Here is a 15,818-nt window from a genome sequence, read left to right on the forward strand (position 1 = left end):
CTTCTTACACTTTATATCTAAATTTTTAGCTTTCTGTCATAAAGTCTTCCCTTCCTCGTTTCATAATTAAATAGCATCACACTTGTTAGTTTTCTTCTAAAAATGTCACCCTTTTAATTTCATGTGCAGTTCTTTCAGAAATCTGAGAGGGAGATGATCCTGTTCTCAGCAGGCAAACGCATTGGGCTCCAGGGAGAGCAGCCCACAAGTTCATGAGCAATGATGCATGATGTTTTTTGGTACAAACCTACTGCACACAGAAAAAGCCTGACCCAGTCAGGATACAGCCTCTGATCAATAAAACAGTGAGATTTTTTGTTTCCACATCAGATACATCAGAGTTTGATGCCACTACCATGCTTACATAGGAATATGGTAAAGAGAAGGAATAATGACAGGAAAAAGTATTTTATAATGTGTGAGGTTGAACTGCAGACCTGATACCCAAAATGCAAATTGTGCCTCTTCCTTATACTGAACTTATCAGATGTGCAATAATTCAGGAATTGTTCAGAAATAATTTAGTCCATTCATTTATACGAAAGGGCTTTTGTGCTCTCTCTATATGAAAGAGACTTAATTTTCTGAACAAACCAGCAAACACCATCAACTTTCCACTTTCATCTTCTTACTTTTAAAAGTAGAAAAAATGCAAGCAGCCACTGACTGGGCTAGAAGACTGTGATACTAAAATGGCCTTTGTTTTCTTCTCATGTACTTCTGCACATTTGTATTCTTGGGTATAATTGTACAGTGGTTTTGCAGAGTTGAAGAATTTGTCATTTTTAAAAAAGGAAATAGTTACCTCTGTAATGGCTCATTGATCAAGCCAGTTGAATGGATGGATTCCTCACCAGGGACTGTTGATCCAAGGAGGAGAGTTTCCTTTGCTTCTTGCTCTGTAGCCAGAAAAAAAGCCACTAGTTTATATTCAGATCTCAGTGGAAATATTGCTAGGAAACTTGAGAAAGACATAAAAATTTGTAAATCAGGTTTTAAAATGTAAAAACACAGTTTTCAGTGGCAATGATTTCCTGTATATCACGGGCAAAATATTGGTTTCAGTGGTGATGCATCAGGAGAAATTTAGTGCAGAAGGAAAAAGTTGGACAGTGGTGCTTTTGTAACCATTGAAATGTAGTCTGACTAAATAAAACAAGGAAGACTGCTGTGCTTCACAACCCAGGTCACGCAGGTGATTAGGTCTTCATTTTTCACACCATCTACCTGCCCATTCCTTTATAATTATTTTTTTCTAATACACCTTAGATGAAGAGATTTTCATGGACTTTGATGTCGTTATTGCAATATCTTTAGCTGAAACTAGAGAAACTCATCTGTAATTCTTAATACTATACAATTGCAAATCACAGTTACTAGAAAATTAATTTCAAACAAACCTATAGACAGCAACTTTGGTAGCAAAGGAGCTTATGGGGTATGTTTTCTAACTAATAAGTTATTTTACATTTCATTTATATATGGTTTTCAGCAGTCACCATGTGTTTATGTATTCAGTATTAAAAAATTATTATTTCAAACATTTTGCTGTATATCACATGCTAAATTCCCAATTAATAAATGTAATTGACAAAGGTAATAAAAAATGGCATAGGTGATTTGGCTCAAAATAAAAATAGCCCTGATGATGCAATATTCTAAGTGCTTCTTTAGAATAACTATCTTACATATGTGATGGTGGTTTTTTTAGAAAAAATGAACAGAACAGAAACATGCATGTAAGCTACTTTAAGTACATGTTTATTTGACTATTTAAAGCTCCACTCATAATTAGGATGGGATTTTCCACTTACACCAACAGACAAAAGACATAATGTTACACAGCAGTTGGCCATTTTTTAGTTTTGAAACTTTCCTTCCCTCCAGCCGTGAGCAGTAATATGTTCTGATGAATATAGCTAAATGAGTTGCTCCCTGCCACAATTAAAGGGGACAAAAACCCCTCACTGCCATCACTGAAGCAGCAAAATTAATGACAGGATTGACAGAAAATGTAACCTTCCCTCAACATCTCTTCTTATCTTCTTTAATGGGGATATTTGCAGTAACATTGATTGTATGAAGAACATTATTTTCTTGATTTGCGGTCTAGAGTAGATATTGCTACACCTGGGATTCCTAAGATTGATCTACATCTGACTTAGATCAAGCAGATCCCCTGTGGTGCTTTGCCTGGTCTTATTACCTCTGCTGCTAGATGGCCTGCCTTGCTCAGGGAAGATTGTTTTTTCTCTTTTCCCATCTGGATTGCCTGCTAGAAGTTGAAAGTGAGCAGGAAAGGTCCAGGTTTCAGCTCCAGACCTTTGCCATCCTTGTCCCTGCATTGCCTCTGCAGCTATTCACAGTCAATGGTTCTAACAGCCTGGATGTCATTGCTCTAGTAAAGAGCAGCCCCTCAGCACTGGTTCAGCCCAGCTGCTGATTGCTCTGTCACACACTATCTTGATTCCCTCACTGTGTGTCAAGACGCTGCTGCAGAATGAATGCTCTAATTCACAATGAAAGTTACAATCACAAGACAAAATGGAAATGATAATTTGATACCGATAGATCCCCAAACTGGCATTGACTGTGCAGAATTTCCCCCGCCTCCTTTCTTCAGCTGTCTCCGTTTTGTTACAAGGACAAACTTTGGCGTACCCAGTCACTGTTATTTACAAATTACCTGTGGCTGATACAACAACAAGGCAGAAGGCAGAAGCCACTCCCCATTTGGCATTTGAGTGATTGTAACAAAGAAAATGATGGTGTTTGAATGCTGCTTCTATCAATGTCACAAACATGACAGTCATTTTTAGATCAGAATACGGAAAAAAAACATTTAAAAAGACCTGTTAACATTAGTTTGAATTTTAGAAGACTAAATGAACACAGTAATATATTTTGAAGGTGCTATTGTGATAATACTATCTGACTTGCACAAAAAAGATCGGAGATTTCATTCTTCCCATAGCACACAGTAACCCACAGAGGCATAGCAGATTGTCTTTTGGAAACCCACCCATTTTGATTTAGAGATTCCAAGTGATGAAAAAGATTACTCTATCGCTTGAAAAATTGTTGTGATAGCTAATTGTCCTCACCATCAAAAATTACCTTTTATTTCCAGGTTGGGCTTTACTGACTTCTACTTATCATTGGACATTACGTTTCTGTCTGCAAGATGAAATAATTCTCTAAAACAAGTTCTATTTAGATAATAACAGACCATAGAAAATTTTGCTTTCCTTTAACTTCTGTGACTATTCCAATAGGCAATTTTCCTAATAGAATCATGAGAGGAAGAGGTGAGTTGTGACCAAATACAATGAAATAAATTGTATTTCAGACTGCTGCTTATAAAAATGTGCTTACTAAAGAAACATCTCCAGTAGTTAGCTAGCTAGCAACTCCAATCTTATGTTTGGGAGTAAATTATTTTCTTTAACATCTTGTTGAATTATTTCCTTCAATATTATATGACCTTCATTTAACTGTTTGTCCTTGGGTTGCTCAATGCTCAGAACTCATTTGATTTAGTATTATGTGCAGAAAAAAATACTTGAAATATTATTTTAGGTTTGGGTTTTTTAACTAGCAACAACTAATCAGTTTGCAGATAGAGAATACACATATAAAACAAATGTTTTCATTGGTTGACTTGATGATTTCTAATTAAGGATTTTGTATTCCCAAAGCATAACACCTTTCAATTTATTTTTTTTTGGTAGTAGAAGGAAGTAAAGTGGTATAGTGCTGGTATCTTTTGTGCAGTGTCTTGTTAAGAGAATGTCTGATCTAGGACGGTTCCTAGATGATAAATGAAAAATGGTTTCCAAATGTATTCTTTGGTTTTATCCTCCACAAAGAAAATCCAATAGATAAAGTAAGACATAGTGTCAAATGTATAAGTAAATGTGTTTGAGACTAAACCTTTTCTTTCTGCTCTGTAGATTTTAAATAAGATAGGTTTCAGCAATATACTTTTAATTTCTCCACTTCTACTTATAATAGGATTGTTGAAGAATGTTTATCAGCTAAAAGACTTGAAAGCCCACAACCAACTAACCTACACCCATAGCTGTAAAACTTATATGCATTCATCAGCCCTGAGTCTTCTTTGCAGGTAGCAAGGTCTAATTTTGCATTCTAAAAATTTCCTTTAATATGCTGCAAAGTTCACTAAGATTTCTCCCTTTTATTTACAATAGTGTCAGTACTGATCAGCTCACCTTGCAGTTGATATTTACTACACTGAGTAAAATGAAGTTCCTTAGCCCCTCCAAGTAGTCTTTGTTGTATCATGAAGAAAGTAAATTCTGGTAGAATCAGTATTAATATTTGTGTGTAAAAAGAAATTCTGATGTGTTGTATGGATAAGGAGGGGTTTGTGGAAGGAAATAGAACATCCATATTGAGGATATGTCTCCTGCTGATGTAAACATCAATTATAATTAGATCAGAGAGAAAGATGTATCCTAACATAAACCTCATCTGGGATACAAATTACACATCAAGTAAAATTTATTAGTAAGTGGCAAAGTTCTTTCTTTTTCTAGCCATCAGTACCTTATTTATCTTGCATTTTTTAATTCTTTTCAATGTTTAATAAAAGCATTAAGAAGCTTTCATGCAAAGATAGCAGAGGATGATCTGTAGCTGTTGTCCTCGATGTCAGTGAATTAATAGTGTAAAAGCTTGAATTTAATTTCCTTTTCTATGCTGCATTTTTTAAACAGTTAGTTTATATAGAAGTATAAAAATGGGTATATAGAAGTACCCAAATCTCTGACCAAGCATGCTGCTGACAAATGGACAAACATCTTATTTGAGAATGAAAGAGGGATTTGGCTCTTTTTCAGAGCAGGGCAGGACTGTGAACTCTGTGATATGCTTAAGATTTTTACAGAGAAAAGCCTTTCCAAATAAGGGTAGTGGTTTTTTTAGGTCTGAGATCTCCCTGTGAGTCCATGCTTAGGAGGTATTTTGCAGATTAGGTGGTCATGGTTCTGTTCTGCACATTGTGGTGGGAAACCCCTCTGCAATCTCCTTGGCTGCTGTGCACCAGCTGCTGCTGCCTGCTGTGAGAGAGCAGTTCCCATGTGCTTCCTCCTCCTGCTGAGCTATCAGTCTCCAGTCATGAAAGCAGATTCACTTCTTAGCAGATATATCACATTAATTTCTGTTGCTCAGCTGAGTCATTATGTAATATAATTGTTGGCCTTTAATAAATCAGTTTGGTTTTTTCCACATATTCACATTTTAATTCAATTTCCAGTAATTCCATCTAGATCAGTGTACTAAACATATGCATGAAGCTGAAAAAAATCTAAAGCCACATGGTGTCATAAATTTTCAAAATCAGGAGATTAATCTATCCATAGCAAAATAATTATACAAGAACAATAGTACATGCCACAAACTTTTAAAAGGTTTGTGTAGTGAGATTGTATTGATTTGCAGTAAAGCCAATGTTTGTGCTTTCAGAAGTAAAGAGCATGTAGCTGCACATTTAATTTGTGAAAAAAAATGTTCAATTTTAATGTACAGCAATCAAAATAATATATTCATATGTATAATTTTACATATGCAGAATATTTATTACAAAAGCAAATGCTCATTTTCACATAAGATAACCACATTTGTGGGGTTTTTTGTAGTACAGACTGCCACACCACAAGCAAGAATTACAGGCCAGAGAGAATAATTCAGTGTGAGAGCTCCCTACTTTGTGAATAAGTCAAGGACTTCAGTTCAGATAGATCTATTCAGCCAGGCTCAAAGGAGAGAAGCCACAAGGGATAAATCACACAGGATACTGCTGTATCTTGGCTTCTCAAAATTTTCACAAACAGAAAACACTCAGTACTACAATTGCCATTCAAAGCAATACACCATCCAGTGCCAGAATTGTCACATAAAGTCATGTTTTGCTTCATTTACTGCCAGATGCCATTGCTCCAAAATGATGTCTTTCAAGAGACAGTGCCTGGCATTCTAGATCATTGCTGTTCCACTGCAGCGCAGAGTATAAGGCACAGAATCTCACGGCTCTAGAAAAACAATGTCTCATAACAATCAGGCAGCACCTTTAGAGTTAGCTTTGATGAAGAAATTTTAACAAATATATTACTGCTTAACATTCTAATTGACCATTACAACTCAAAGCTTCAACTTCCATATTTTATTGGATTCAACAAAGCGTTTATAATGGTGTTTTTGTCTTAGATAAAGAAAATTTTGAGAGAACTAGACTTCTTTTGGGATTGCCATTATATTTCATTTTGAGGGGTTCTTGAAATATTTTATATATAGAAAGATGTTTTCCTGAAATAATTTAAATTATATAAGTTTTCTCCCCTTCTTTTCTTTATATATGAAATTTAGAGACGTCAGTTTCATGAACAAAAATCTTGAGAGCAAATTATACAAAGTTCTCTTACTGGGTATTTTTGGTGGAACAGCAAATTGCATAAAACAGTCAGAACTGGGAGAGCCTCCAAATTTCTTCTCAAAAAGAGCTCATCATTTTAACAGGTTCTTACATTTTGAACTGGTTAGAATTGTCCAGCAGAAATTTCAATGAGTTAATGTGAATTCTGAACATTCTGGAAAAATCTTCATTAAATTAAATTCGAGCATTCAAATAAATATCTGGGAATCTGAGGAACAGCAGTTAAGCTAACTTGGTAAAGCATTAGTTAAAAAAAAAACATGAAGGAAGTAAAGACTGTTTAGTTCAGTTTGCTAAATAAATGTTTCAAGCAGGTAGTAATTCCTTTGACTGATTTTTGCATTGTTCTGCTTCTTATGTCCTGGATAAAATTTTCAGGGAAAAAAAAATCAGGACTCAATCTCCTCCTCCTTCTCCAGTTCCAAATATTTTGTCTTTTGACCTGTGTATTTATCTAATAGGCTCAATTCTCTTTTTTTAAAATCAAAAAGTATTATGAAGGAAACTTCAGAGAGAGTTCTGGAGTACAGTTATGAAATCTGACATATTGCTAATATTCATGACACAGGTCCCTTCCATCAACAATCCTTGTCCTTCTGAAGTTAATTTGTGTACTGTATTTTAGAAGATATTTTTTACTTTTACTTTTCAAATGTATCATCTTCTTATTGCTATGCTTTTGTACTATGGACTATATCTCTGTTTCCTTAAGTTTTTATAGCCTAATTCTAGAAGGGCTTTAAAGTGTGTCCAAAGACTACATTATTGTAACATTCATTTTTCATATTTTCTGTGTAATTTATGATACATTTCCAATTTTTTCTTGATAAATAGCTTGCCAATTTTTTTTTTGGAAACTATTCTGTGCATTTGGCAGGAATTCATATATTTTGAAAGAATTTTTATCAGAGATAGATAACTATGATACACAGGTAACTTTTATTATCTAGGATATACATTTCTCTTGGTTGAAGAGAAATGCTTGCACATCCCTCTCCAAATGTTTATACAATATCATCTGAAATTATGGTTTCTGTTTACATTCAAGCTGCCAATCAAACATGATTCCACAGACAACAGTAATTAGCTGTGTTACCCAATTAGAAAAGAGAGGAAAATATCTTGTTGGCACTCACAGTATTACTTGACAGACAGCTTGAATATAACTTGTATTTCGAAAAGGTTTGTGTTGGAAAAAAAAAGATTTTCAATAACTAATGAAGTACTGAAGAAATTTACTTTTTTAAGGTTGAAAAGTTTGTAAAAAATGACTTAAAATATTCATTGTCAATCAGTCTTTGCAATCTGAATACATACCTGGCATTTTTACCATTATATTAACATTCTTGTCCATCTGTGACTTTAGGTTTTTGCTGGTTTTGGCTGGGATAGAGTTAACTTCCTTCACAGTAGCTGGTGTGGGGCTGTATTTTGGATTTGCTCTGAACAGAGCAGAGTTGATATGTAGAGCTGTTTTGTTACTGCTGAGCAGGGCTTGCACAGAGTAAAGGCCTTTTCTGTTTGTACTGCCAGGCTGGTAAGGAGACTGGAGGTGCATGGGAGGCTGAGAGGTGACCCAGCTGGGACAGGTGACCCCAGTGACACTGGGACAGGCATCCCCAGCTGACCAAAGGGACATTGCACCGCGTATGGCACCATGCTCAGTGTATAAGGTGGGGGAAAGGAGGAGGAAGGGGGGGACATTTGGAGTGATGGTGTTTGTAACAATCATCCCTGGTGGGTCCCTGCTCTCCTGGGCATGGCTGAACACCTGCCTGCCCATGGGAAGCGGTGGATGAATTCCTTGTATTGCTTTGCTGGTGTGCTTGGCTTTTGCTCTCCCTACTGAATAGCCTGCATCTCAGCCCATGGTTTTTCTGGCTTTTACCATCCTGATTCTCTGAGGTACGTGATGCTCAGTGGCTGGCTGGGGTTAAATCATGACAACAGTAATAGAAAACTCTCTCCGTATCCCAGAAGAACCTTTCTTAAAAATTGAAATTTTTGGCTTTTCCAAATGTTACATGTATGAGATTCTGGGACAAACTTTATTCAAATAAAAAGAAATGGCCAATTAATATGCTGAGAGAATCTAATCTAAATATCTGTAGAAGTTTTTTTTTTTAATGGTTTATTGTTATGAGACTTTTAGCCGCAATGAATTAAAATAGAAGTATTTTGTAAAATTAAATTATTTATTCCTTTTTTGGTTTTGAATTAAATATTTTTTTCATCTTAGGAAAAAACCTTCAAAATTAAAACCAGAATGCTGAAAAAATAGAAGGCTTTTTATATTTTAAAATGTCTTGTTAACAATTTTTGAGAATTTGAGAAAAATCAGGAACTTTTATTTTCAGAAATGTTTGGTACAAACAATATTGAATCATTTAGGAGACTTGCTTGTGCACTGTTTTTTGGTGGAGACATCACAAGGGATGTCACTCTATTCCTTTTTATCTTGACGGTTCCGCTAAGATTTTCTTAGGCTCATTGGAATGTAGCATGGTATTTGATTTTAAACATAGGAATAATCTAAAAGCATATATAGGTCACACAGATGTGAAACCAATCATGGACACTTTTTGCCCTATTAAAAATAATTTCTAATGTAAGGTTTAAACTTGGGATGCACTGACCAGGAGGCTCTCAGTAAAGCTTAAAGGAGCTGCCTAAGCATGTGAATGTAGACCTCAGTCTCAAATGGCTTTGAATCCTGCAGAGAAACAAGGTGGTCTTACTGCTGAAAAGCTTCAAAAGGATTTTGGATTTCAGGGAGTGTATTCACACAGAACAGGAAAGCACTTTACATAACAAGCTTTACATTCACACCTTTTAGCTATTTTGGTTTTAACTTTCCCAAGTTCCCCAGGCTGACATGCCCCAAATTCATGCATGTCTATCTAAGGTGTAAGTCTGTTGCTGGTTTTACAATGAGCTTTGACAAATCATGAAGAGACCAAATCTTCTTTAACAAATTCTTTAAGGTTCTTATTTTAAAACCAGGTTTGAACCAGGAATCCAAACCTATCCAAATCACTGATATTTAGATTTTCTTAGTATTTCCTTGTTAGAAATAGCTTTATCCTTTGTTATAATTGTTATAATTAGGGTCAAGATTTGGATTTTTTTCAAAGGAAAAAACTATTGCAACATTTTACTTCTTGCCTGGACAATGCACTATTAATTCCAATGAAGTCTTTTTGACATTAAAATGGATTTGCACTGAAGGGCAAACACCACCTCCATATGCATCCAGACTGCATTACAATCTAATCCATCACATTATACATTTATAGGTGTCTACCATTGCTGGATTGCTAAAACACTCAGCCATAAAAAAAATGTCCATATGAAAAGCTGGTTTAAATTTCATGCATTTTTACTTACAAAGTGTCTGGTTAGATGAGCATGAGCTTCTGTGAAAGAAATCCTTTTGGAACATGAATATGTAAGAAGCTATGAAAATTACATGAACAGCAGTTTCTCTATTACCTTCTCTGTATTCTTTGCTGCTAGGTGAGTTTTAGACTCAACTAATTTGCAAATATCATTAAAATTCTTTTCAAAGTTTTATGGCATTGCATATTAGTAAATAAGAACACTTTCTTTTTGATGTAAAAACATGTGCATAGCTGATTTCCCAGATGAGGAAAAAGATGGCTCAGTGGACAATAAAGCATCAGCTGTGAACTTACTGTACATACTAAAATTATTCATCCTGAGGTATATTTTCAAAAGCAATGTGAATGGATGCATACCCACTACTTTGATTATTTGTTAATGGAATTTCTATGAGTGCCTCCATTCATGCTCTAGAAAATTGACACCTACTTGTCTGTCATAAAAATCTGCTTTATTTCCTTATTTATTTGTTTATTTCCTAATACGAAAAGTAACAGCTTAGAGAGCATGAGAGAATGGCTTGGGTTGGAATGTCTTGAAACTCGAAGATCATCTAGCTCCAACCCCTCTGCCATGGCAAGGGGCACCTTCCACTAGACCAGATTGCTCAGAACCCCATTCAACCTGGCCTTATATGTTGAAATATTTCCCAGTGAGAGAAAATAATCCTGAACTAGGTTTTTCAGCCTTTGCGGCTGATTTTGCAGTAATATTTTCCATTTTCTAAAATTGGAATTAGCACCACTAACAAAATAATGAGTGACTGAAAAAATAAGACATGACAGATAAAGTACTATGTATAAAGGGAAATTTTTTAAAAGTAATATTATTTATATAAGTCTGGGATTATTAAAAACAATACTATGAAAAAATGTCCCATTATAATATAAATGTGGTATAATGTGATCTAGTGGTATAAAATAAGAATATATTTTAGTTTTAAATATTGTGCTTGTGAAAGATAATGCACATATACCTGTCTTAGAATGCTAATCTGTATCAAAAAGCTAACAGAAAGGTATATTAAATTCAATATTGTTCTTTATGAGTAGACATACTGTGAAGTTTCACTTCACAGAGTGTATCTGGATTCTACAGGGGCATTGTTTGTTCATGGGATAAAAAAAGTGCAGATCTAATACTGCTTCAACATGGACAACACTCTTAATGCTGAGGTCCTTCACAGAAAAGGACAAGCTCTAGTTGCTAAAATGCATGTTTACACTTGGGGAGAATGAGTTTTTCCTTTTTTAATTTCCTTATCTCCCTTTCTTTTGTTCTTCTCCTCAAAAAGGCTAAGAATTTAGATCACAAAACCAGCTGAGGTCTATAGCCATACAGAGCTGTGCATGGAAAGTTTTTCTGGAGACATGCTGCCCCTGCTTGTCAGCCTCCCAGCTTCAGTGCATGAACATCTCAAATGACATGTTAGGAAAGCCCAGGCAAAACAAATATTGCTATTTGGCAACTTCTGGTTTTGTGGGACAGAATTATAGAAGAGTCTAGCTAGTGTTTGTATTAATCTTCTCTTCCTCCTTCCCGCAGTGTGGCCAAACCTTACTCCCCAAAGAGCAGGAATGTCAGGGAGCCAGCATCTCTCCCTGCAATTAAAGCTTTCATTCTTTATGCATGATCACTGTGGGGGAAAGTATTGAGAATTACAGTATATAAATTCCAAATAATTGAATTTCTAATTACAAACTAATGATAAGGGCATAATGACGAAAAAAGATAAAAAGTCAGAACACTGGTAATGCATTCATATTATAGCCAGCAATATACCATTTCTAAATGCTATATATTTGGCCTTTTTGCTTTCCGTATCTCTCTAATGTGTTTAAGATTACAGAGATTTTATCAGATGTCTGGATTTTAGTAATTAGAGTATTTGAACTAATATTGTATTATTCAGGACATTCAAAATAATGTTTTGATAAGTTCCAGAAGTTCTTCACTTTGCCTGGGTAGAGCAGGCTTTCTGCATAGCAATGTAATCCAAACCTTAGACAACTTTTAGACCCCTTTATCAACTCTATTGGGAGCTTTTTTACAAGCATTTGAGGATGAAATGTGTCTGAATATTGGAGAAACCCATGATAAGATGAGTTGCAAAAACTTATTCAAAGATGCATACTTAAAAGATGAACAGCAAAGGAAGATGAAAGGGAGGGTATATGTCAAACAGTGCTCGTGGGAAATAACAAAGAAAAAACACCCATGAAAAACCCGTGGGCCGTGCTTGTTCTGGACCACAGGACTAGTAATTGGGAAAAACTAGTATGGGCACAAAACAATAAAAAATTCCTTTTTGGATCTGTTTTGAACAGAAATTATTGACATACACCAATTGAAGTAACAAGGTATGTTGTCATATTTATTTTGCCAAATTGTTGAAAACTGCTGAAAGATTTTCTGTAACCTAAAAAAAGTATACTCCAACGTATATTTATATTTCTTCAGGTCATGTTACTCAATATAACCTAATGGTAGATTTTTTTTTTCTGTTTTTGAGAAAGTAGCAGCAGTGAGAAAAAGTACATCCTAATTTAACTTAAAGTACATGACCTTTCTTTTCCTAAGACAGATCAGGGAAAGTATTTCCAGGGATGGTATGTGTACAGCTTCAAGTGAATGTCTTGGTACATATTAAAAGATATAAACTTGTACAGAGCAGAAGAAATTCTGTTCAGCTCAGTCAGACAAAATACAACAGACTGAACAGGAAAGCACTAATATTTTTTAGATGCGTAATGTTCTTACAAATGGCCATGCTGTGCTAATAAAACTATTGTGACTAGGGGCTTTTGCAGTGAGAACTGACAGATGAAGCAGAGTTAAGTACTTTTTCAGACAAGCTACTACAGTAAATCATTAAAGCGCACAAACAATCATCCTTCATCAGCCTGGGATTTGTTTTATAGCAATTGCAAATCGAAAACAATGTAAACAAACAAATCGACAACTAATGAACATTCCCCCACTGCTCACTGTAAATAGATCTACAACTTTAGAAGAACACTTTATCCAACACATTGTCAACTCATTGTAAACACATCTACAACTCATAAACAACTCATTACCCAGTATGTTGTCACCTCATTGCAATTAAAGTTGAATGCTAACTGTACTGCATTTCCTTGAACTGAATCAATTCAGAAGCATGGAAGAAAATGTCTGGATGTATTAGTTCAATAAGTTTCAGGACTTTTATGAATATCTTCCCAGTGTAATTGGAGTTTCTTTTGCAGTTTTTAATGCAAAACTTGAACAAAATTCCATCACTTCCTATTCTAGCTTGCATGTAGATTTATTCAGTTAGACTTCCAATTTACATATAACAGTTTCTATGGAAATTTTTTAAATGAGAAAATTATTCTCCCAAAGGTTGTAAAACTCATGAGTTTCCTTGGAATTGTTCTGCATGAACTATATTTGACAGTCTTATTTATTTATTTATTTATTTATTTATTTATTTATTTATTTATTTATTCCTTATTTACTGGCTCACTTTCTACACCACTAGAAATTTCAACCTTCTGTTAAAATCATTATAGGTATCAATTGGATGTGATTGCTAATGAATGAACTTCAGCACCTCTTAAAAATAGTTTTGCTATTAAAAAATCATTTACCTTGAAGAAAACATAACTAAGAAGTTTTATGTGTGGTGAACATAAATCTGAAGATGAAGATATCAGGATTTAAGTGCACACTTCACATACATTAGACTACTGATTGGGCAACAGCTTATGAGAACTGGAAGTATCTGAAAATAGTTCTGCAAACTCTTCTGCTGGGCTTCATGTACACAATCTGCTGCTGCTTTACAAATATGTCCTCTGGGGCAAGAGTTGTCTTTTTTATCCACATTTACATAGTGCTTAGTATAAAACAATCTAATGCTTTACAGGGCTGCAGTGCTACAGATATTAATGAATACATGTAGTAGACAGATGCATTTAGTAATGGATCACTACTTTATTATAATCATATTTTAAGAATAATTCAGTTTCTCATACAAAGACTCTTTAGCTTCCAAGATACCAAGCTTCTCAATTTGTTTTAGACTTGCTGCTTTTTGGTTACATGATGGACTGTGATGCTAAAATTGGAAAGACTGGCTTACAGTGCTATCACACAGGATCATAAGCATAATCTTCATCATTTCACTAATAAGATTTTTTTAAATGTCATTTTTCAGAACGGATATTATCAATATCTTCTATGTTATACTGCTCTGGAGCTTTCTTATATGTATTGGTCTCACATGTCACATTGGCATCCAAGTAGCTTGCAGTACATACATTGTTCAATGAGTTTAGCATGCCAGAAACAAATCAAACTGGCTTAAGAAGAAAAGACACTCCACATACAGAATATGATATTTCTCACTGTGCGTTCTTCATCACCTATTTAGGCAGTGGCTTCAGCCCGTTTTGGAGAAATCCACAACCCCTGTCCTTTTGCAGAAGGGAAAACATCAACAGTTGCAATGGGCACCAATAGCATCTGCTTATACTAACATAGGCATCTGCCTCACAGTTTTTAATGTTGAGATTTTCTGCTTAAAATGTTACTTGTATTTGACAATATACTTTCCAAATGGTCTCTCAAAGGTCCTCAATTTGGGGAAAGAGGTCAGCTGGAGTAATAAACTGGTAGAAGCATTTTATTTGTTCAAGTTTTGATTATCTCCCTCCTCCATTGGCCTTAGCAGGCAAATGTTATGCTGATGTGATAGAGCTATGGTGAGAGAAAATGATACAGCTATGGTGAGAGAAAGGAATCAGTAGTTAATCATTATATTTCTAGAGTTCTCACTGATTAGAAAGCACAATCCTACAATTAGGAAAGTTTAAAAGGACTCAGAGTTGACTGTTTCACTTCCTAACTGAGATAGGAAGTAAAATTCTAGGAAGTTAATGATCATTTGGAATGGTCATTGAATGATCTATTACCTATATTTATTACAAATATGAACTCACTTTTCAGCAAAGTGAGTCCATTATGGAATTTCTGAATTAGCACTGAGAGCTATAAAGAGCTTTCTCATCCCTTTTTGATTTTTTTCCCCATTCATATGTGAACTATGCAAATGTAAACATGTAACTTTTTCTCACTAATCAGTCCTCATGTAGTCCTTATGAACTTTGAAAGTTATTTCTTAAATATAAATAGTTAAACTGATAAAATGTGAAACTAAAAAGAAAGAAAAAATGTTAAAGGGTCCAATAAATATTTGTATTTGAATTTGGAAACATGCTGTGTCTCATGTTGGCATATCATTAAGTTTTGTCTACTCCAATGGTTATGAGACAGAAACCTGTCTTTTAGGACATCTCAGTACTATAGTTTTCTTTTAAAATAGAAAAAAATGGAAAGTTACTTTTGCAATGGCCATTTCTTAAATAGATATATCATAAAACAGTATCTAAGGATATAATGTCTCCAAGACATAAGCCTGAGAACAGGTCATATTTCTGTTTAAAAGTTTTCAATTAACTTGCTGATCAGTTATGGTCTGGATGAGGGAATTCCTCAATTGTTTTTTATAGAACATAATGCTAAATTTTTCACAGTGGTTAATTCTGACCCTGACTGATAATAGGTCATATTGTCCCTAAAAAACAGCAAGAAACTTAGAGTCAAATAAATGAAAGAGCCTGGGGAAAAAAAAAAAATAAAAAAAAAGAAAGAGTTGTTTAACCATATTGAACCAAGAAACTGCTTCATAAATCAAGAGTTTTCTTTTAAGAGTCATAATTCAAAAACTATAACTTTTCATTTATTCTTATGTTTGCTTATGTGTCATTGGATGCAGATATTCTATGCTACTGAAAATTATTCCCTCCAAAATATGGTAATGTATCTTTTGTTCTACATTTTAAAATAGACTGACAGAGGAGAGGAAAGAAACCAGAAGTATAATGTGCCTTTGTAAATGTAAAAAGCTTAATAAATC

General features: G+C 34.6%; 1 long non-coding RNA gene across 1 annotated transcript in view; it reads right to left on the reverse strand.

Moving 5' to 3' along the window:
* LOC118687427 (uncharacterized) overlaps window positions 1-15,818 on the reverse strand; it is a 100,714-nt gene that overhangs the window by 15,405 nt on the left and 69,491 nt on the right. Inside the window, exon 4 of the long non-coding RNA XR_004980325.2 lies at window positions 806-899. This is a non-coding gene — a long non-coding RNA (uncharacterized LOC118687427). The remainder of the gene's footprint in view (window positions 1-805; window positions 900-15,818) is intronic.

This window comes from Molothrus ater, chromosome 6 (genome assembly GCF_012460135.2).
Source record: "Molothrus ater isolate BHLD 08-10-18 breed brown headed cowbird chromosome 6, BPBGC_Mater_1.1, whole genome shotgun sequence".
Lineage (NCBI taxonomy): Eukaryota > Metazoa > Chordata > Aves > Passeriformes > Icteridae > Molothrus > Molothrus ater.